The sequence below is a fragment of the Chiloscyllium plagiosum genome, unplaced genomic scaffold, assembly GCF_037043375.1.
Source record: "Chiloscyllium plagiosum isolate Xiang-an unplaced genomic scaffold, Cpla_swu_hap1 HiC_scaffold_36, whole genome shotgun sequence".
In the NCBI taxonomy this organism is placed as follows: Eukaryota; Metazoa; Chordata; class Chondrichthyes; order Orectolobiformes; family Hemiscylliidae; genus Chiloscyllium; species Chiloscyllium plagiosum.
The window spans coordinates 30,833,978-30,858,447 of record NW_028270174.1 but is presented as its reverse complement, the minus strand read 5'-3'; the positions used below and the strand labels follow the sequence as shown (position 1 = coordinate 30,858,447).

Genomic DNA, 24,470 nt, shown 5'->3' with positions numbered 1-24,470 from the left:
ATTGGGCAAGGGAAAGGACAAAACAAAAGGCCAAAGGGTGCTTTACAGAAATATTGAGATTATACAAGAGACACTTGCAGAATGGTATAAAACTTTCTTAACTATCAGCTTTATGTATAAACTAGCATAATGTTCACCTTGACATAACTCTTAGTTCAACATGAACATCATCTCAGGAGATCTGCTGCTCTTATATCCAAAGAAAGGCAGTCGAACCCCCATAATGACAAATCACAGAAAAGACCAGTTTGTCTTTACTTTGAAGTCAAGATGTTGATCATGATGGATGAAAGGAAATCTAGTTGTTAAACCACATGAGTAGAAATTAACACATTTTATAAATGCTGAGATGCTGAAATACTGCTTGTGGTATTTGTGAGCCACAATGAGAAATTATTGGTGAATTTCCAACAATTTGAAATTGCATTCAACGATAAGGGTGCCAATTTCTCGTTTTCAATGCGTTGATTGCTGTGTGGCATATTCCATGTGCATGGATAAAAAAGCTGTCTTTTAAATTGTACGTAAAATTATTAGCTCCAAATTAGCAGTAAGGTAGTAGGCATCATTATTGTATATAATTGACAACCACTTTTCACATTCACTTATTATGTAGGTAAATGTGACATTTATTGATACACTTTTTCCTTAAAGAGTGCATATAGTATTTTTTGAACACGGATCAAAATAGATATTACAGAGTTACAGATTTGTCATGTCCTTAAAATACTTATCAATTATTCTCACTCTTAGGGTTAATGAAAATGTTAGCCTTGTTCAATCATGAGTAACTGAGCTATTCATAGTTTTCTTAATCATCATTGCTGCTGAACAGTCACATCAGCCCTGAAAAAGATTAAAATGTGGAATGAGCATTCCCAAAGAACATTTGTAAATTAGATTTATTAAAACATTTTTTAAATTTAGAGTTGCATTCTTTCACCGAACCTCATGACAATGTTTCCACTCGTCAGTTCATTTTCTGTGCAACTATTGAAATTTAATTTATGTTCAAATTTTATTATCTCCTACTTTGCTGTCTGAGAGAATTCTTCAATCTGACTTGCTGATCAGCCCACATCAAACTATATAGTCTTAGAGTCATTCAGCACAGAGTGGATCCTTTGGTCCAACTCGTCAATGCCAACCAGGAGTCCCAAACCTAACCAGTTCCATTTGCCTGAGTTTGGCCCATATCTCTCTAAACCTTTCCTGTTCATGTATCTTTACAAATGTCTTTTAAATGTTGTAACTGTACCTGCATCTATCACTGGTGGTTCATTCCAAACACAAACCCACCTTCTGTGTGAAAAGGTTGGCCCTCAGATGCCTGTTCAATCTTTCTCCTCTCACTTAAAACTATAACCTCTAGTTTTGAACTCCACTACCCTGGGAAAAGACACTTGCTCTTCACCTTAACTATGTCCCTCATGATTTTATAAACTTCTACCTGGTGACTCCTCAACCTCCTACGTTTCAGGGATAAAGGTTCCAGTCTATCCAGCCTCTCCTTACAATTCAAACCTCTAGTCCTTGTAAATCCTTTCTGTGCACTTTCCAATTTGATAATACCCTGTTTTACAATGTGACCTATTTAACTCTTCAAAATTAATGTGATCCCGTATTCCAGATAAAAATAGCAGTAAAAAGCATAGGAACATTCACTAAAAAAAAATATACAAGATTTATTAAAATGTTTCAATTTTATGAATTCATAAAGATTGTAGTCAAACTCTACATATTCGCTGATGACACAAGACTCAGTAAAGCCCCTTCCCCCACTTCTGTTCACCCCCCATTTTAAACAGCTATTACACACACACACACACACACACACACACACACACACACACACACACACACACACACACACACACACACACACACACACACACACACACACACACACACACACACACACACACACACACACACACACACACACACACACATCAACAACCAGGCACGTACCAGCCCTTTTTCCAAAGCATCATCCCTGTTACATACTCAGTCACTCTGCAGCCCCTCTCCTCACACTCAAACAGTCACCAGCCCCTTTTTACAAAACCTCGTTCCGCAAACTTACACAGCATTATCTCTCTTTCTCACGCATGCTCAACAGCTTCCTTACCCAATGCTCCCTGCCTTGCTCTGTGCCCTAGACCCTAGCCCACTCCACCACACCTCCACCACCCCAAACCCAACATCTAGCTTGGCAATCTCACTCTCCCTTGACCCCTGGTCTCATTCCACTGAGCCCTATCTAGCAGTTATGCCACCCCTCACTCGACCCCTGGTCTCACTATCCCACTATGTTGGACCAGCATTCTCACTGTTGTGGCCCTCCAAACCCATCCTTGCAGTGTCCTTCTCCCAGTCATCCTGCCAGCCTTGCTGCCCCACCTGCCAAGCAGCTATACCTGCTGGGCCTTGGCCCCACCAGTTTCACATTAACATCCTCCTCCAACAACACTCCCAATTGTATAAACACAAAAGTCTTTGTGATGTATGCACCCTAGCCTGCCTTAGTGCTCCCATATAGTGCTATCTCAGTGGCTGCAGCATGGTTGGTGGAAGCCTCTTGCTTTTTATTAGATGAGGCCGTGGATGGCCTTGAGAGATGTCCTCCAGGAGCTCTAGGTAGTTACACTCTGGGTTAGGTGTCTGAGATGGAACATCTAGGGCAGTGGCAAATTGGTAATGGCTGGGAAAGGAAAGACAACATGAGAGAACGGAGCAGGTTTTGCTTCATTGAGCTTCTGCTACTGCCTCTGGCTTGCACATCAGTAATGTGGCAGAGAATAATATTGCTGCTGAACTTCAGTGAGGTCCAGCATGCCCTTCGCACTGCACAAATCAAAAGCTACAGATGGGGCAATGTCATGGATCACCTGATCTCTGACTGATGCTTTCACTGCCACACCAGTACCTGAAGAAGTGCCAGACACAGTCTCAGTGATGGCTCTGTAAGTGCTGCTGTCGAGTTGGCCATCACTTTTATGCAGAACCCTGTGCCCTATTGGAACTGGGCCTTTCAAATGGTCTTCAACTGTGATAGAAGCTGCCTTTCAGAATCATGAATGCACAAGGCATCTCTATGTGCACTGCCATCAATGCTCTCTTTTAGGCGACTCTATTAACTTGCAATTCCTGCCACAGAACCCATCTGCCATCTCATCCTCTGGGGAGCTGGACAGGAAGTATTCCTTCCCTTTGACCTTGCTGTAGCCCAAGCACCATGTGCAGTTTCTGACGCTGAGCTGCATGCTGTGCCAGCATCTGAGCTGGTAGCTGCAAATGTCAGATCATGTGGCATTGCACCATTGATCATGACTGGCATAGGGTTGCTCTCCCTCTTCCTCCTGAGGGCTCTGCAGCAGAAAGCAAAAAGGAGTGTGGAGGATGAGGCAAGTGCGTGGATGGTAAAGCAAGAGATCCACAGTCACTCAAACTAAGCTGGTACATAATTCCAGATATCAGGATGAGAGTGAGAAAGGAGTTGAGTAAGGGCATAAAACAGGAGCAGGTAGCTGTCACAAATACTCTCAGTGAGCCTGGATGCTGTGGACTCTGTAGCAGTGAGCCCAATGATACAGAGCAGCTCCTGTGCCCAGCTTAGTAGATGGCGTTATGCCTACCCCTACAGATTCCCTGCTCCTTCCTGTCAGGGCAACCTTGACTTTCAAGAGTAAGAACAGAATGTTAGCTAGGAGAAAGTGAGGATTGCAGATACTGGAGATCAGAGTCGAGAGTGTGGTGCTGGAAAAACACAGCAGCTCATGCAGCATCTGAGGAACAGGGAGAATCAATGTTCCGGGCTTAAGTTTCCTGATGAAAGGCTTATGCCTGAAATGTTGATTCTCCTGCTCCTCAGATGCTGCCTGACCTGCTGTGCTTTTCCAGCACCACACTCTCGACTCTGATCTCCAGCATCTGCAGTCCTCACTTTCTCCTCCCTGAGAACAGATGTTACATTGTGTTTGGGTGATGTGCCTGCCCTCACTAACCAGTTGGTCTGTGCAGATTGTGAGAAGTAAGCAAAATGAACGAATGTGAATATTAGACATGAGTTGTTGCATAGTTAATTCAGTAGCTGGAGTTTGGTTCATTGAGCAGTGTGAGATGTTAGTAGTTTTATGAGTATGAGAAGGAATATGATGATGCACTTATGACTTTCACCACATAAGTGGGGTCATTAAACTTCTTCCTCTGTTGCTGTGAGGTTCTTGGGTCCTGACTGTACGCATTGACCTCCCTGGTCATCCCTTCTCTTTGGATCCTTCTGCTCGATACTAATGTGTCTCTCAGGAAAACTGGGAGCTCTCTCTCTGCTCTCGTGTTCCATTTCCCTTGTGCAGCAACAGCAAGCAGCAGCAGCTTCCTAGGATGATGCAGAGAAATGTCCTTTTGGAGGCTAGCTGGAACATGTGATAGGTTCAAACATTCTTAGGTCACCCAGGTAAAAACAATGACTGCAGATGCTGGAAACCAGATTCTGGATCAGTGGTGCTGGAAGAGCACAGCAATTCAGGCAGCATCCGAGGAGCTTTGAAATCGACGTTTCGGGCAAAAGCCCTTCATCAGGAATAAAGGCAGAGATCCTGAAGCGTGGAGAGATAAGCTAGATGAGGGTGGGGGTGGGGATAGAGTAGCATGGAGACAATAGGTGAGTGGGGGAGGAGATGAAGGTGATAGGTCAGGGAGGAGAGGGTGGAGTGGAAAGGTGAAAAAGGAGCTGGGCAGGTCGGACAAGTCCAGACAAGTCAAGGGGACAGTTTTGCTACTCTATCCCCACCCCCACCCTCCTCTAGCTTATCTCTCCACGCTTCAGGCTCTCTGCCTTTATTCCTGATGAAGGGCTTTTGCCCGAAACGTTGATTTCGAAGCTCCTCGGATGCTGCCTGAATTGCTGTGCTCTTCCAGCACCACTGATCCAGATTCTTAGGTCACCTGTTGACTGTGCAGCTGGTTAGTAGGACAGGTCACACCAAGATGCATATTGAAATCATTTTAATGAGGAGGCTGCACAGAGTTTGTGCACTGCCTGCCTCAATTGGACTCGATATTGGTAGTTTGTGACTCATGATGCTCTCGTCCAAACTCAGAAGCAGCCTAATGTTTAACCCATTATGTTGCATTTCCTAACAGGCACCACAGGATGGTGTAAAAATATCATGACCAGGTTCTGGATGCTTTTGGCAGATGAGTACGGGCCACCAGACTATTGAAAACTGGTGAACATTTACTAACTATTTACACTAGCTACAGAGACATAGAAACATAGAAAATAGGTACAGGAGGAGGCCATTCAGCCCTTCAAACCTGCACCAGAATTCAATATGATCACGGCTCACCATGCAATCTCAGTATCCCGCTTTCTCTCCATACCCTGATTCCTTTAGCAACAAAAAAGGGCCATGTTAGTTCCCTCTTGAATATATCTAATAAACTGGCCCCAACAGCTTCCCATGGGAGAGAATTCCACAGGTTCAAAACTCTGAAGAAATTCTTCCTCATCTCAGTCCTGAATGGCTCATCCCTTATTCTTAGACTGTGACTCCTAGTTCTGGACTTCCCAACATTGGGAACATTATTCCCTCATCTAGCCTGTCCGATACCTCCAGGATTCTATATGTTTCTATGAGATCCCCTCTCATTCTTCTAAATGCCAGTGAGTACAATGGTTCAGTAAAACTTCATTAGAACTCTCTTCACTCAAATCCATGTGACCTGACATCACACTTTGGAGAGACTATGTTGTCCTTGCTGCTACGTTGATCCTCCTCCATCTGTTAAATCAGTCAGCCTGCTTGCTGGGCCATTTATCAGTTGATCGCTTAGCCCTCTTTGTTTGATCACTTGCTGGCCAGTCCATCCACTTGCTCATCTCCCCCACTAACCTTGCAGTTCTTACAGCAACATGGTGACCTCATAGTTATTTAATGTTCTCCAGTGAAGCACTGTCCTTAATTGATTTAAAATACAACAGAAAATACTGGAAATGTTCAGCAGATCAGGCAGCATTTGTGGAGAGAGAAGCAGAGCTAATATTTTAGGCCATTAGCCATTTTATTAGCCTTTAACTGATTTTGTTGACTGAATCCCAGGTCTTTATTCAATTGAGATTGCCAATGTATAAAGGAATTTCTGATTATTGCATGCTATTTGGTTAACTTTGTCAACTTTCTTCCCAGTTGGTTTAATTAATTTGCCGCATCATTACCACATTCTTGAATAAATTTGTTTGGTGGAGCCAGTCAAGTCAATAGAAATAAAAATTGGTTTACTGACACACTCACTATTGCCTAATTAACTCGATCATATAGAGTCACGTTTTAACCTCACCCGTGCAATTAGTTCCAGTTAAATATTCAAATCTCTGAAATCACACATTGTTCAGAGGGTATTGGCCCATCAGTATGTGTGGAGGCTATATGCAACAACAACAACTTACATTTGTAGAATCCCCTAACAATGGTAAGACATCCCGAGGCATTTCATAGGACAGTTCTCAACCAAGATTTGATACTGAAGGTGATATTAGGACAGGTGACCAAATTCTTGCTCAGAGGAGGACCTTAAAGGAATCGTGGTAGAGGGTTTTAAGATAATAAAAGGCTGAGAGGCTTGCAGGGATAGCCACTTACGCTGTATTGATTAAAATCAGAGATGCTTGCAAGATCAGAATTGGATAATTATAGATGTCTTGGAGGGTTGTAGACTGGATGAGGCTACAGAGCTCAAAAAGGGTGAGGCCATAGAGTGATTTGAAAAAAAAATTGGAATTTTAAAATTAAGTTATGGCCAGATCTGGAGCGAGTAAACATGAGGTGGATCGAACTTTCTGCATATAGGCAGTAGAGTTTTATTTGATATTTATTTATTTATTTGATAGTACACAGAACAGTACAGCACAGTACAGGCCCTTCAGCCATTGATGTTGTGCCGGCCTTTTATCCTACTCTAAGATCAAACTAACTTACATACCCTTCATTTTACTATCATCCATGTGCCTGTCCAAGAGTTGCTTAAATGTCCCTAATGTATCTGACTCTTCTACCACTGCTGGCAGTTCCATGTACCCACCACTCTCTGTGTAAAGAACTCATCTCTGACATCTCCCCTAAATTTTCCTCCAATCACCTTAAAATTATGCCCCCTCGTGATAGCCATTTCTGCCCTGGGAAAAAAGTCCCTGGACTATTCCCTCTATCTATGCCTCCCATCATCTTGTACACCTCTATTTAGTCACCTCTCACCCTTCTTCGTTCCAATGAAAAAAGCCTTAGCTCCCTCAATCTTTCTTCATAAGACATGCCCTCCAGCCCAGGCAACATATTGGTAAATCTCCACTGTACCCTTTCTAAAGCTTCCACATCCCTCCTATAATGAGGCAGTCAGAACTGAATACAATATTCCAAGTGTGGTCTAACCAGGGCTCTATACGGCTACAGCATAACCTCGCAGCTCTTAAACTCAATCCCCCTGCTAATGAAAGCCAACACACCATACGCCTTCTTAACAACTCTATCAATGTGAGTGGCAAATTTGAAGGATCTATGGACATGGACCCTAAGATCCCTCTGTTCCTCCACACTGCCAAGAATCCTGCCTTTAACCCTGTATTCTGCATTCAAATTCAACTTTTTAAAATGAATCACTTCACACTTTTCCAGGTCGAGCTCCATCTACCACTTACCAGCCCAGTTCTGCATCCTATCATTGTCCCGTTGCAACCTACTGCAGCCCTCCACACTATCCACCACTCCACCAAACTTCGTGTAATTGGCAAACTTACTAACCCACCCTTCCACTTCATCATCCAAGTCATTTATAAAAATCACAAAGAGCAGAGGTCCCAGAACAGAACCCCGTAGAACCCCACTGGTCACCAAGCTCCAGGCTGAATATGGCCTATTTTCCATCTACTACCATCCTCTATCTTCTATGGGCCAGCCAATTCTGTATTCAGACAGCTAAATTTACCTGTATCCCATGCCTCCTTACTTTCTGAATGAGTCTACAATGAGGAACTTTATCAAAGGCCTTGCTAAAGTCTGCATACCAGATCACTGCTCAACCTTCATTAATGTGTTTTGTCACATTGTCAAAGAATTTAATAAGGCTTGTGAGGCATGACCTTCCCCTCACAAAGCCTTGCTGACTGTATCTAATCAGACTAACTGTATCTAACAGGTTTTCCAAGTAATCATAAATCCTGTCTCTCAGAATCCTCTCCAATAATTTGCTCACCACTGACATAAGACTAACTGATCTGTAGTTCTCAGGATTATCCCTAATCCCTTTCTTGAACAAGGGAATAACATTTGCCACCTTCCAATCATCTGGAACTACTCCAGTGGACAGTGAGGACGCAAAGATCATTGCCAAATGTGCAGCAATCTCTTCCCTCACTTCCTGTAGTAACCTAGGGTATATCCCCTCTGGCCCAGGGGATTTATCTATCCTTATGTTTATCAACGTTTTCAGTACATCTTCCTTCTTAACATCAACCTGTTCAAACATATCAGCTTGTTTCATACGGTCTGCACAAACAACAAGGTCCCTCTCAGTAGAGAATACTGAAGCAAAGTATTCATTAAGGACCTCCCCTACCTCCTCCGACTCCAGGCACAAGTTCCCTCCACTGTCCCTGATTGGCCTTCCCCTCACTCTGGCCATTCTGTTGCTCCTCATGTAACAGTAGAATGCCTTAGGGTTTTCCTTAATCTTACCCGCTAAAGCTTTTTCATGCCCCTTCTAGCTCTACTATGTCCATTCTTCAGTTCCTTCCTGGCTACCTTGTAACCCTCTAGAACCCTGTCTGATCCTTGCAAATGTCTTCTTGCTTATGTTACTGTTAAATGAATGTAGAATTTAGGGTGATACTAGAAATGTTACTTATGCTAGGATAACTTGAACTGATCATAAATCATCATTATCTAATATGGTGAGTACATCATGTTTCTATTGATAAATTAGGCAGAAGCTTCAACATAAATTCTGGGTATGTCCATTCCCTTCAATCTTATGTATCAAAGTGACTCTAGGACTTGAAGGTTAATGAGTCATGTATCCATGGCTCTAATTTCCCTGTCTTTATGGCAATACCATCAAGCTGTATAATCCCACACTGTCCATTAACACTTGTCCAAGGAATGTTTGGGTTACAATAATAGAACTAATCAGATGACTATATCGATGCCAGTATGAGTGCTGTGCATGACTTTGGTTCACTTGTTATTTTGCACTTTGTGCTGCTGATTCATTTTGAAACCTTTTGTTGTTGGCGCAGCAATTTATCAATTCCCTATTTTGACCAACTAAAGTAAAAATGAGTTCATGCCTGTGTGAAAATAGCATGCACAGAAACAAAGAATAAACATATTAATTTAAACCTTTACAAATCCTCTAGTTGGGAATGTCAATGGTATTTCAACATCCCAATCCCTAACATTGCTGATAGCAATTAATAAACAGAGTATTGCTTTGACAGAGTGCTAAAGAACCACAGGAGTAAAAGTTTTGTCAAATAAATCATTTTTAACTGAGTCACAGAGGCAATATGAGAACTGATGACCAAAAGAGAAACAAAGGAAACAGAAATAAACACAAAGTGGAACCATCTCATGGGAAAGGCAACATTTGACAATTTAGCCTTATTCTTTAATAAAGTAGGAGGGTATTTGTGAAAGTATACAGATGACATATTGCTTAGCTCGGAACTTTTCCATGGGCCCAATGGGAAAACAAAATCCCGTCAGTGTGAAGCTGGTGGCTGCGAGCATAAGACAGCTCTCCGTTACAAAAATTCTAAAGGAAAACATTTAAATTGCCTTTTTCAATCAAGTAAAACTCTCTGACTCTCACAGCTGATTGATTCAGGAGATGGCTATCAGGACAAGGCTTTGATGTTTGCGGGTGATGATTTGCAGTCCCCTGATTGTGTGCAAGAGGAACGGTATGATTGATTTTCCAGCTCCTCCGCATCCCGGTCCTCATATGTGCTCAAGGACTAGGCAGAGACACTGACAGATACAGCAACGGTGTGCAAGGCAGCAGAGCACTGCCACAGGAAATTCAATAACATTATCAGACCAGAGAAGGTAAGATACACAGCAAACTCTCCCTTTCTTCACTGTCCACTGAAACTGTGTGACTCAGAGCTAAAACAGACTGACTCGTGGCCTTTCAGCAAAACCACCCAAAACACTTGGATGAGTCGAGTGGAGAATGAGTCAAATCTGCGAGCTCAGAACTCCCTCTGGAACTGATGGATTATGCATTACCATGACCACAATGGAGGCTCAGATGAGGTGGGGGAGATGTTGGCTCAGAACCAGTGGAAATACCTATCCTTTTCCTATTTATAAATTGTTCAGACCAGGGCAGAGGAAAGTTGTCACCATCCCATCCCACCATATGTGGCCTCACAACACTGTCAAAGGCAGCTATTCTGACCTTTGTATTTTTCCCACACAGGCATCATGGAGGTGAAAGCGGGTGGAGATTGGGAGGAAGACAGGTGTAAGGTGCATTGTTTCTCTGTATGTTCCACTGATCTTACATCAAAGTTATGTCAGAAATCAGGATAAATCTTGTAAATGTTCCAGGCCTCTGCCAAACAGCGGGTTACTCTCTTTAAGGTTTTCAGTCTGTCCCAACTTCCTGGAAAGGTGTAGTGAGAAATCTGAGAATTGTTTGGTTCTTGGCTCTAAAATACCTGTAATCATTTATTTTTATTGGCACAAGCTTTATAACAACTAGTTAATAATTGTATGCAGGGAAACATTGTCTGAAAAATATATGTGTGAATAGGGCAAAAAAATGCTTTTCAATGCCAACTAACTGTGCCAGAAAATGGAGTAATTCAGGTCAAGCTGCCTATTCTGTTATCTTTCACTCTCAACTGTGTACAGGAGGCTGGGTAGATCAGAAATCACCTCTGGCCTGCTCTTTAATGCTCTCTGGCTGTTGGTCCTAGCTGGTACAGATGACCACATAGCCATCTTAAACAATTATAATTAGTGCCTTGGCAGCAAAGTATCTTTATATGAAGCAGTTGATCTTTTGAGTAACAACAAAATAACCTTTTTCAATGATCCCGTGATGAATGGTAAATTGAAATTGTCATGCTCGGAGTGTTGTAACTTGTTCTTCTAAAGTTTACATTCTGATGTTGCATGATCTGTGTTGAGCTGATCCTTAATTTGCTCTGATGCGCCACCTGGTGTCTCATAAAGAATTGATGTGGAGGTGCCAGTGTTGGACTGGGGTGGACAAAGTTAAAAATCACACAACACCAGCTTATAGTCCAACAGGTTTATTTGGAACCACTAGCTTTCGGAACACTGCTCCTTCATCAGATAGTTGTGGTGTATAAGATCGTAAGACACTGAATTTATAGCAAAAGTTTACAGTGTGATGTAACTGAAATTACATATTGACAAAGACCTGGATTGTTTGTTATGTCTCTCATCTTTTAGAATGAACTGAAACCAACATGATCATTCTAAAAGATGAGAGACTGAACAAATAATCCAGGTCTTTTTCAATATATAATTTCAGTTACATCATACTGTAAACTTCTGCTATAAATTCAGTGTCTTACAATCTTATACTCCACAACCATCTGATGAAGGAGAAGCGCTCCGAAAACCAGTGCTTCCAAGTAAACCTGTTGGACTATAACCTGGTGTTGTGTGATTTTTAACTCCATAAAGAATTGACAGGTGTCATGCATTTGATAGGATGTGATTCTGAATTTGATTTTAGGATTTTTAATGGCACTAAGGATTTGAAAGATGATTCATGACCTTGTTGCAAAATTATCATTGCATATCAAAAGTGAATTATTAGATGAATGGAGATGTTTCAATCACATGACAAAGTTCTAGAGGTGACACAGTAGCTCAGTGGTTAGCACTGCTGCCTCGCAGTGCCAGGGACCCGGGTTTGATTCCAGCCTCAGGCGACTATCTGTGTGGAGTTCGCACATTCTCCCTGTGTCTGTGTGGGTTTCCTCCGGGTACTCTGGTTTCCTCCCACAGTCCAAAGATGTGGAAGTCAGGTGAATTGGCCATGCTAAATTGCCCATAGTGTTAAGTGCATTTGTCAGAGGGAAATGGGTCTGGGTGGGTTACTCTTCAGAGAGTCAGTGTGAACTTGTTGGGCCAAAGGGCCTATTTCCACACTGTAGGGAATCTAATCTAATCATTGTACGATTTGCAAATGAACAATTATCCCCAATATTTGAAGATAATCAAATGTGAAACCATAGCTGGCATTCCTTTCAATTCTTCATTCTGAAGGGTATATGTATAGCTTTCCCTCCAAAGATCTAGCTTGGGAAAAATACTTACTGTAAAGAACACATCAAAGATCAAGCTAGATGTATCTTATAAAGCCAGGACTGTCATGTGTTTAGCTTTTCAGACATATTATGCGATTTGGGCTGGGACATTACATTAAAGTTACAATACTTTGTTAAAATTTTGCTTGCAACTAAAATTGAAGAAGGAATGAAATCCATAATTAATTTGAAAGGATGGAATTTGGAACAATGCCTGTCTTCAAATATTAGAGGGAGTTGGTTAGCCTTTCATGTAAATAATTCTGGATTTTTGTGCCAGCATTTTGTTAAGGATCCCTTATCTATGGGACAATAAGGATGTGATTCATGATATTATTAAATGGCAAATCACCTGGTTAAGCTCTGGACACAAAAAAAAAGACAGTGGTATAACTGTTGCATTTCATGTCCAGAAGCAGGAAATAGGCAAGCTCTTGGTCAAGTGGGAAGTTCTGCTGAAGGGCAAATCAAGGCCTATCTACTTGAAGACTATTGACCAGTAATATGACAGGCCCGGTCTCATCAATAATAGCATTGATTAAAATAAAACATTATTTAGCAAGTTAACCAGATTATTGTTGACCAGTCTCAACTTCTTAAACTATAGAATTTAAGTTGAAATAAAATGATATTTCCTATAAGCATCATTTCATGTGTTAATTTAACAACTGGGAAAGAAATTAAAGTAGTAAAACTTACTTTTCTTCCTCTTGTTGAACTGTTAATCAATTTGACCTCCATGATCACCATTTCTCTGAATTGGCCCAATCAGACACCAACATGCAAGTTCATCTTGGCTTTCCAAAACTTTTACCTGATAGATAACGACAATCTAGTACTGTAAGAATGCCCCCTACAAACAGGTCATCTCAATGCAGTCATAATTCATGAGATTCAAACCACACCCACTGTGGTGAAATAGATTGTGCTTGATGCAATCAATGGAGTCAACAATCTCAAATGGTTGTACTCAGACTGCTTTGACACAATCAGCAACTTAAATGACAATGCAATAATGCATCTTCAGGATAATGCAAAGCCATTCATTGATCCTTAAAGGAATGCAGCATGTGCATTCAGGAGAAGCCACAAATGGAACTAACTGAGATGGAGTGAAATAGTATCACTCAGAAGGCTGATGGTCAAACAGATTGGTGCAGCTCCATGACTTACACCTTAAAGAAAGACAACACATAATAGCGTGCTTTTCACTTCCATTCAAACTTTCACTTAAGAAATGTCCACATAAAATATAGGTACTGGAAGAGTTAAATCCTTGATTTTCTGGAGTGAGGTTCTTTTGCAAAATGTTGCTACTGGTCTATCCTCACAATATTTATGATGCTTTTCAGATGGTATTGTTTCTGATGGTTACTATTTGGGCAGTGTGTTCATATGTGCAATGACTGAGGAGAGGGTAGAAGTTGAGTCATGTTCAAACCAAAAGCAGTACGTTTCTCATCCTGCAAAAAACATGCACCTAGGCCTTTCTTGTGACTTTCCTGGGGTCATGATGTTGCAGTAAGCAAGGTTTTGTTGACAAGACCTGCAAAAACGACTCAAGAGTATTAGTGGTTATCTTGCCAAACACAGTGAGCATCCTTCTTGAGCAAATCTCTCGGTGAATATAGAATGCTACAGGAACAAGCCCTTCGAAGCACCATGTGTGTGCTGACAATGATGTCATTCTAAACTAATCCCATCTGCCTGCACATGGTCTGTATTCTTCCGTTCCTTGTCTGTTCATATCTAACTGCCTCTTAAACATTGTGACCACATCTGCTTCAATCACCTCCCTGGCAATACGTTCCTCCCACCCTTTGCATAAAAAAAGCTTTTCTCACACATCTCCTTTAAATTTCCCCTCTCAACTATTTTTTCGTTCACAGGTTGAGGGCTTCACTGACTAGGTAAGCATTTATTACTCATCTTAGAGGGCAATTGAGAGTCAACCATATTGCTGTAGGTCTGGAGTCACATGTAGTTCAGACCAGGTAAAAATGGTGGTGCTATGGCCATACATGTAGCTCTATTTAACAATTTAAAAACAAAAGACACCCACTAAATAAGAGCTTATCACAGCAAATGTATGAGCTGTAGGTATTAACATGTACTAACAGCCTTTGCTGCTTTTTGAAAATAGGACTTACTACTCCTGTGATAGAATCTTCTTATCACACATATTTACAGGAAGCAAGAAGAAATGTATTCTTAAAAAGATTATACAGAAAGCAACTTGTTTTGTTCCCCTGGGATTGTGTTAGTAAGAAAATTGAACAGACCTTTGAAGCATTTGCCAAACATTCATGTCAACAGACTAGTAGTTGAAAACTGTATTGTTCACCGAACAGCTTCTAATCAGAGTCGAGAGTTTGGTGCTGGAAAAGCACAGCAGGTCAGGCAACATCCAAAGCGCAGGAGAATCGACGTTTTAGACATTCCCGATGAAGTGCTTATGCCCAAAACGTCGATGGAGCAGGAGAATCGACATTTTGGGCATAAGCACTTCATCGGGAATGTCTAAAACGTTGATTCTCCTGCTCCTTGGATGCTGCCTGACCTGCTGTGATTTTCCAGCACCACACTCTCAACTCTGATCTCCAGCATCTCCAGTCCTCAATTTCTCCTAGCTTCTAAACAGATATTGTTGTGTGTCCTAGTGGCTAATTTTGTCACCTTTAATTTATTGTAGCAATGTTAAATCTGATTTAGGTTGTATTTGTATATTGATAATTGAGCACTAGAGGGCCACCTAATGGTTGGTTGGCTGGCTGGTTTGCAATACACATTGCTGCCAACAGTGTGGGTACAATTCCTGCACCATCTGAGGTTTAATTATATTAGTTTAGATTACTTACAGTGTGGAAACAGGCCCTTCGGCCCAACAAGTCTATCCCTCTGAAGAGCAACCCACCCAGACCCATTCCCCTACACCTAACACTACAGGCAATTTAGCATGGCCAATTCACCTAACCTGCACATTTTTGGACTGCGGGAGGAAACCGGACTACCCAGAGGGAACCCATGCAGACACAGGGAGAATGTGCAAACTCCACACAGACAGTTGCCTGAGGCGGGAATTGAACCCGGGTCTCTAGCACTGTGAGGCAGCAGTGCTGGCCACTGTGCCACCATGCCGCGCCACCACTACCCTTGTCTAAGGCATGGTGACCCTAAGGTTTAACCAGCCATCTATCTCTAACAAGAGAGCAGTTGTATGGACTGGTAAGACTATGGCAAACTTAGCTTCATGACAAATGCATTCCTGAGCCTTTGTTCACATTGAGAGAGAATGGCCAAATTTTTGCAAACTGTGGTAAAGGAGCAATGTTTACAATTTACCTCATTGGCATTTTCTCACAAAGACTAAACCTAATCCGGCCTCTGATTCAATGTGATAGCACCCTCTTCGGGAGGTCTGGGGAGTGTGTGTGTGTGTGTGTGTCCAGTTGTCTTAGCTTATCAGTTGAAAGAATGCAACATCAAAACAAGGAATGTTTTGAACATTAACCTCGTTTCTCTTTCCACAGGAGCTGTTGGGTATTTCCAATATTTTGTCCTTTTATCTGAACTCCCTCAGCCAACATCTATTCCTGAACCAACACCTAGTAAATGGTGATCTGGCTATTTATTCCATTACCATGTCTGATTTTCACCATTCTCCACAAGTGCATAGTGATTACACATTAAAACTACTTTGCTGGTTGTAAAGTGTTTTAGAATGTCCTGAGACCATGAAAGATACTATAAACTTGAAATTCTAAAAATTTGTTGTCAATTAAGTCTCAGTATGAATAGTAGAAGTTGAAAGGGTGGACGATTGGACATATTCAAAACAACCCTCTGTTACTCTTAAAGGCTTGAAATGGAGGGGTTGGTGAACACGTGGAATATTCACATGGAACCTTTTCTTATATTTTTGGATGATGTAACTAGGTAGAATGATGGGTCCTTGGGAAATTCCTTAGCGATGGAAGGGTGAGGGAGCAGGAGGTGAAGTTATGTCAAGAATGTTTGGCTCGGCAATTATAGAAGCAGGTAACCACAATTCCACTCAGCTGAATGATAGGGGTAGGTATTGAAGGAGAATGTAGTTATCAATGTTGAAGACTGGAGAGAGGATGTACTCAGAACACAAGTGAGGTTTTCATAAAGGTGCAATTTTGTTCCACTTCAAATTTACAACCATTCCAGTGTAAGCCCGGACCAGTGCAAGATAAACTTTGAAATGTATAAAGCATACATAAATACAAACATACAAATGAGGAGCAAGAGAAGGCCTTTTGGCCTCCTAAATATGCTTCTCCATATGACGAGGTCATCATTCATACGATTATGGTCACAACTCTACTGTCCTGTCCATACCAAATGAAACCCTGTACACCTTTTCTCTTTGACTGCCTTGTCAATCAAGAATCTATCAAATTCAGCCTTAGAAATATTCAATGACAAACAAAGCAAGGGGATACATGATGAACAGTCGGACTCTGGGAAGCACCAAGGATCACAGGCACCTTGATGTGCACGTCCATTAGTCCCTTAAGGTAGCATAATGGTAGAGTGAATGTGAATCAGCACTCTGATGAACACGTTCCATTTGCCTGAGTGGGTGCAGCTCTAATAACACTCAAGAGTGTTGAAAAACTGGTATGTTCACTATAAGTGGACAACTTGGTAAGGAGCGTGTGAACAGTTGCACTAGTACTGTATCAAATTGCAAGTAGATAATGAAAAGGAGAATGGGGTGGCATATATTATGGGCAGATGCCATAAGCCCTGTCAATGTTGAAAGTTATCCTTATGCTTCAGGCTCACTTATGATGTGTGTATATTAAAATGAATAATGCCAGGAGCACAAATTTCCCTTTCCTTGCTATAAAGCACCTTGCTATTCATTGTCTATGATCTTTCACACATTTGAAATAAAACTAATTTCTGCAGCATTGTGTTAAACCTGATTTCATCATTCATCTATGAGCACATTACTGGATAAGTGTATGCATTGAATTATTAATGGCTGTTCCTAATTGCTAATCCTTCGCTCTGTATGCTGCAGGAGAATTCTGAATTCTTTTAATGGACGCTCGGGCAAAACTCTGAGAGTAGTGCCTGCTGCACAATGAATCGCTTACAAATCTGGGGCAAGACAGTTCATTGGTTTGCATTTCATGCCCTACATGAAATGTGTACAGTTCACAGTAAAATTACTGCAAGATTAACATGGAAATACTAAAAAGCTCCCTATGTAAATCAAAGCCTATTAAAAACATCAAGATCCAACTATTCTAGTTAAATTCATTTATTGGCAAATTATTTTCTGGAATTAGAAAAAGCAATTTTTCTTCGTCACTTCAAACTCCTGCTATTCTACCTGGCTCTGACAAAGAGTCCATTGTGTGGATAATGCCACTTAATTTTCTCTAGTTTAATGAATGGTTAGGAGGGGTGAAGGAAAGAGCTACAGTCTGACCCAAGGCAATCATCTTGCCTAGACAGGGCTGATGGGAACTGTGAAGCCTTCTTTATGGAGTCAATCTATGATTTATGGTTTAGAGCCAAAGAGATAGGTAAAATTGGGATTGCAAGTTGAGTTTCCCACTTGCAAGTAGTACTGCATGCAAGACAATTTGACTCTTCATTGATGTCTGAACTATGAGGCAAACAGTTGGAAGTAGTCTGTACAATTGTGGGCGGCACGGTGCCATAGTGGTTAGCACTGCTGCCTCACAGCGCCAGAGACCCGGGTTCAATTCCCGCCTCAGGCGACTGACTGTGTGAAGTTTGCACATTCTCCCAGTGTCTGTGTGGGTTTCTTCCGGGTGCTCCGGTTTCCTCCCACAGTCCAAAGATGTGCACATCAGGTGAATTGGCCATGCTAAATTGCCTGTAGTGTTAGGTAAAGGGGTAAGTGTACGGGAATGGGTGGGTTACGCTTCGGCGGGTCGGTGTGGACTTGTTGGGCCGAAGGGCCTGTTTCCACACTGTAAGTAATCTAATCTAATCCAAAAAATGAGTTAATCAAACCTGAGCCAGCAATTAATGTGTGACCAATAGCCTCAAAAATATTTGAAAGGATTTTCACTCCTGGTCATGAAAAGAGACAGAAGAGAGAGATATTAAAATGCAGCTTACATTCCTATGATCAGCTACGAGCAAACCAGATGCTGAGAATTCTTGATGTGGACGTCAGAGCCATTTCATGGAGACGCCAGCTTTATGCTGTCTGCAAAGAACCTTCAAGTTACTCACCATGTAGCAGCATCTCAGGGCACGATGTGTGGGCACACTTCATCCATGGACATTGGCAAATAATTATTGCCAACCTCTCAGGATCATTGTGGCACCGCTCCAGTTCACCTGCAAGATGTTTAGGAAGTTGAGATCTGCATTTCAGCAATTAACATTAAAAGGCTGCTGCGAGTACACTTTGCATGTGGTGCAGACATGCACCGAGCTCACCGATTGGACCAGGCTGAATTCTAGGGCTGCTCACTTACTGTCTTAATGAAGGCACAGCTCGTGGCTACCTGGGTGAGTGTGTAACATGCGAATAGACATGTCTCAGAGAGTAGTCGTCAGTGAACTTCATGGAGTAGAGTACACTAGAGTAGGTTATATTTGTCATTTCTACCATATACAATTAATACAGTAAAAAACTAGACAGCATTCCTCCAGGACCAGTGTGCTACATGGACAGCACAAACTACACGATCATACAAAGGGTGGTATAAAGTGCATAAGAAGTCAAAACATGCTAATTACAGTGTAATAAAAGAATGATAATTAATAGACATTGTTCTAGTAGCAATTCAAAGTTGTGCAAAGAATTTCAAATGGAAAAGAGTCCGATCACACGGTGTTAAGGAACCTGATGGTTTGGGGGAAGAAACTGTTGCACAGTCTGGCTGTGAGAGACCGAATGCTCCGGTATCTTCTCTCAGATGGCAGGAAGGAGAAGAGTTTGAGTGAGGAGGTGTGTGGGGTCTTCCACAATGCTCTTAGTCTTTCGGATGCAGCGTGTGGTGTAAATGTCTGTAATGGAGGGAAGAGAGACCCTGATGATCCTCTCAGCTGTCCTCACTATCCATTACAGGGTCTTACCATCCGAGACGGGTGCAATTCCTGAACCAGGCAGTGATGCAGCAGCTCAGGGTACTCTCAATGAACACTCCGTAGAATGTGGTGAGGATGAGGAGTGAGAGGGGGTTCTCTCAGTCTACCCAGAAAGTAAAGATGCTGCTGAGCTTTCTTCACTGTGGAGCTGGTGCTAAGAGACCAGGTGAGATTCTCTGCTAGATCCACGCCAAATTTGGTGCTCTTCACGATCTCCATGGGGGAGCTGCCAATGTCCAGCGGGAAGTGGTCACTCCATGCACTGCTGAAGTCAACCACCAACTCTTTCATTTTGTCCACGTTCAGAGACAGGTTGTTTAGTCGTTGAGACAGGATGCTGAATATTTCTTCAGCTTGGGGACAATGGTAATGGCCTTGAAGCACATTGGAACTATGGTACAGCTCAGGGAGGTGGGGATCTGTCAATAAGGGGCTGCCAGTACAATAAGTCAAAGGCAGTTTCCGATATCAGTCCAGGGGATTAGCCATGGTCAGACATCCAGTGTGGGTGCCCTCAGTCAGGAGCTCCGTGTCGTTGCAGCTTACGGTATGGGTCATCATGGCCAGTTCTGTGACTCCATAGTGGCCAGTCGGGAGAGTAGCACTAATATTGTCAAGGAGATTATCATAAAAATCTTGTGCCTCAGCCTTTAAGGAAGGAAGTCTGCCCTGCTTACCTGGTCAGGCCTGAATGTGATTGAACTATTCTCGCAAGTCATGCAGTTCAAATAGGAATGAAAATAAATGCTGGTCTTGCTGTTAGAATTCAAAAAAAACCTCTGACCCAGTAATATACAAAAAGCTTTCTTTTGTAGTTGTCTTTAATGATATTAGCTGTGAGTATAAATAGATTCTGAGAATCCTGAAGAATGTGCTGTTAGATGGTATAGTTTGTCAGTAAATCCTGCTGAATGGGCTCAATGCAAGAGTGACAGAGTACACTATTGGCCTTTAAGCCACACTATAAGGAGTCACTCTGCTTTAATGAACTGCTGTTATCCTCTTTACTATCTTTTTCTTTATTCGCTGAACTACATTTGAAATCCCTATGTTTACAATCTTGCTTTTGGAGTGTTATAAAGTATGTATTAATGTTTGTGCTCCTATTAAATAATGACTCAATGTAAGCAATATTGTTGGGTAAATGTGATTGTTTTTCACTCATCACTGGGCATTCTGATAGAAGCTTGAAGCTAACAACATGTTTGGTGGTTTTGGGTCAGATGAGATAAAGAAATGTTAAAAATTTTACATGTGACCCCAGCCAGCCTCCAAACTACTTTCAATGGAGACAGGACAGGGTGTGAGAACAGTCTGCTCCAAGGAGTTGCATTGATTGTTTAGATATTGTAATGACGTTACGTGCGTAATGTCTCCTGCCCAGGTTAAATTTCATCTTGAACAGATGGATTTCCTCAGTTTCAAGAATATAAATAGGTTAAGGATGGTGAAGCCAAAACATAATTGCTGGAGAAACTCAGCAGGTCTGGCAGCATGTGTGGAGGGAAAGCAGACTTAAGTTCCAAGTCAGGTGACCATTCTTCAGAACTGTCCTTCTTTCTGTTTTCTCCCCACAGCTGCTGGCAGACCTGCTGAGTTTCTCCAGCAATTTCAGATTTTTTTTTTTGTTTTAGATTTCCAGCATCCGCAGTTGTTTCTTCAACTTTAGGTAAAGGATGATGATGATGACTGCTGGCTTCAGCAGGTATGGAGACAAAGAATGCTAATCAGGTACCAACATTCAATTTAGTGGGATGTCTACACTTCTCAATTTCCCACTATTTTGCAAACAGTGTAGCCCCACATCCCTACACCACCATCATTAAACATGTCCCCAACCACTGCATGTCTCATCATTCCAGTCTCCAATATGAACAGCTATGTGTCACCTGTGAGGAGTGCCAAAAAATGTCCAAGTGAGGAGAATTGCCCATCTCTTCCTAGATAAAGATGGAATAATAAGGGCCTCTGCCAAATTTACTATTTTCCTGTTGGCCCAGGCAATGTTTTCTACCCAGAGTTAAAGACCAAAATCTACTCAAGTATGGGTAAAAGATTCCATGCACTGGTTTGAAACCCTGGGGAGATATCCCAGTGTTCTGGCCTATACTTACCTTAGTCAATGACACTAAAAATAATAGTTATCTGGTCTTTACTACATCGCTGTATGTGAACTTGTTGCATACAACTTGGTCAATATGTTGACTGCTAGTTTCCTATGTTACAGTAGTGATTATACTTTGTAAGTAATTTGTTGGCTGTAACTTTCAGAAACCATATGTTACACCATACAAATGAAAATCTTTCTTAAGTTTAAACCATGTCTTTCAGAAAATTTAAATTATTTCAAGCTAACTTTTTTCTTACATGATTTCAGGGCCAGATTGAGAACTCCAGATACGAATTATTTGGTGTTTAATTTTGAAATGGTTATGTTTGTCCTATATCAGATCAATTTAGCCTCAATTTTAACTTGCATTAGAGTCACGCATGAGAGATACTGTCTGATTTTAGCTCGCTTTCTTCACCAAAGCCATGTTTCGAAGACAAAAGGATCAGTGACATCACCTTCCAAACTCCTGTCCCACATTTCTCGACCGTAATGTAAATCACATGGTCAACAGGAAGGTCGGGATTAGGGGAGAAGGTAAACTGGAAATGGTGGATGTTGTAGCACCAATGACTGACAGCTTGTGGTTTGGCGAGAATGTTACCATCAATTCCCCTCTCTGCTCTTTTTTTTTACTTTAATAGACTCATTCAGACATGTTATGACACACCTCTGGTAAGCTGGGACTTGAAGCTGAATGTTCTTGTCCAAAGATAAGGACACTACTACTCTGTCACAAAAGTCCTTTCTCTACTCTTTGAAATGAGCAATAATGGTTCAGGCAACTCCCAGTGGGGCTGAGGTTTAAGGCCTATCTAATTACTAGTGGTAGAGGATCAACCACTATTGAGTCACAATGAGAATAGGGAATTTTCTTAGCAATATTAAAATGCTTATTGCATTACAGCAAAAGAAACAACTTTCATTAAGTTAGACATAATTATCAGACGGTCAGGAGCCAGAGATGATTGTTTTCCAACCAAACATTATCGTATGGATGTTACTGCGTGGTCAGACTGTGTTTGTTTACTCCAGGGCAGAAGAGATTGAGAGGGGACATGAATGAATTGTATAAAATTATGAGGGGCATAGATAGGGTAGACAGAAAGAAACCTTTCCTCTTGATGGAGGGATTAATAACAAGGGGCATAGACTTAAAGTAAGGGGCAGAAAATTTACCAGATGGTGTAAGGAAAAATGTTTTCACTCAGACGATGGCAAAAATCTGGAACTCATGACTCGTAAAGATAGTAGAGGCAGTAATTCTCAGAACAATTAAAGATTTAGATGTACAGTTGCAAAGTTAGGGCATAAAAGGCCATAATCAAATGCTGGAAGATGGGATTAGAATAGTGAGATGTATGTTTTTGACTGGCTGTGGGCCGAATGGCCTCTTTCTTTGCTGTAAATCTCTATGACTTTATGATCAGACTGGATGGAGTCCAATGCAATCTTTAACATTAACCTATTCAGAACCATTACTTTATACAACATGACAATTGTGGATCCTGGTCAGAATGATAAGTATATATACATGAAGGACATTTGTATTATTAATTGAAGTGGACAGAGCTGTATTTTGAGTAAAGCAAATTCAACACAACTTGCAAAACATAGAACTGACAAGAACCAGTCACATCTAGTTCTCTCAGAAACACAGTAAATAAGTATGCTCTGTCTTTTTCAACAACACCAATCAATAAAATCTTACAGAATGTATTCCCTGACCTTTAGGTTAAATTCCTATCGATTGACACTCACAATGGAAGCAAAAATATAGTTTACATATACTTATACTAAACATGAAGTCCAAAAAGACATGTGTTCCAGAACTTGCTGCTCCCCCAGCCAAGCTCTTCCAGTACGGTTACAACATTGGCATCTACCTGACGATGTGGAAAATTGCCCAGGTATGCCCAGGACATAAAAAAGTTGGACAAATCCAACCAAACCAGTTATTGCCCCATCAATGTACTCTCGACCATCAGTAACGTGATGGAAGGTGTCATCAACAGTGCTATCAAGCAGCACCTGCTCAGCAATAACCTGCTCAGTGATGCCCAGTTTGGGTTCCACCAGGGCCACTCAGTTCCTGACCTCTCACAGCCTTGATACAAACACGAACAAAAGAGCTGAATTCTAAAGGTGAGGTGTAAGTGACAGCTCTTGACATCAAGGTGGCTTTCAACCCAAGTATGTCATCAAGGAGCCCTAGCAAAACTGGAATCAATGGCTATCTAGGGGCAAACTCTCCAGTGGTTGGAGTCCTTCCTGGCACATATGAAGATGGTCATTGCTGTTTGAGGTCAGTCATTTCAGCTCGAGGGCATCTCTGCAGGAATTCCTCAGAATAGTGTCTTAGGCCCAATCATCTTCAGATGCTTCATAATGATCTTCGCTCCATCATAAGATCAGAAGTGGGATGTTCGCTGATGATTGCACAATGTTCAGCACAATTCATAACTCCTCAGAAAATGAAGCAGTTCATGTTCGAATGCAATAAGATCTGGACAATTTCCAGGCTTGGGCTTACACGTGGCAAGCAACATTCATGCCATACAAACTCCAGGCATAATCAATAAGAGACAATCTAACTACTGCCCCTTGACACTCAATAGTGTTATCACCACTACTAATAATCTGGGGACTTACCATTGACCAGAAACTCAACTGGACTCACCACATAAACACAACGGCTGCAAATGAACAATTGTGATAGGGGACTCTCTAGTCAGAGGCATAGACAGATGTTTCTGTGGCTGACAGTGAGAAATCAGAATGGTGTGTTGTCTCCCTGATGCCAGAATCAAGGATATCTTGGAGAGAATGCAGAATGTTCTCAAAGAGGAGAGGAACCAGAAGGTGGTCATTGTCCACATTGGAACTAACAACATA

The 24,470-nt window shown here is 41.7% G+C and overlaps 1 protein-coding gene across 3 annotated transcripts in view; it reads left to right on the top strand.

Moving 5' to 3' along the window:
- The window catches only part of LOC122539374 (dicarboxylate carrier UCP2), an 87,688-nt gene that overhangs the window by 9,660 nt on the left and 53,558 nt on the right, over nt 1–24,470 (top strand). Inside the window, exon 1 of one of the 3 annotated variants that reach the window (XM_087980067.1) lies at nt 9,821–10,106. The exons of the other annotated variants lie outside the window; for them this stretch is intronic. The gene's annotated coding sequence lies outside the window, so the exon portion shown is untranslated. Of the gene's footprint in view, nt 1–9,820; nt 10,107–24,470 lie in introns of those variants that run through there. 3 annotated transcript variants of the gene reach the window in all.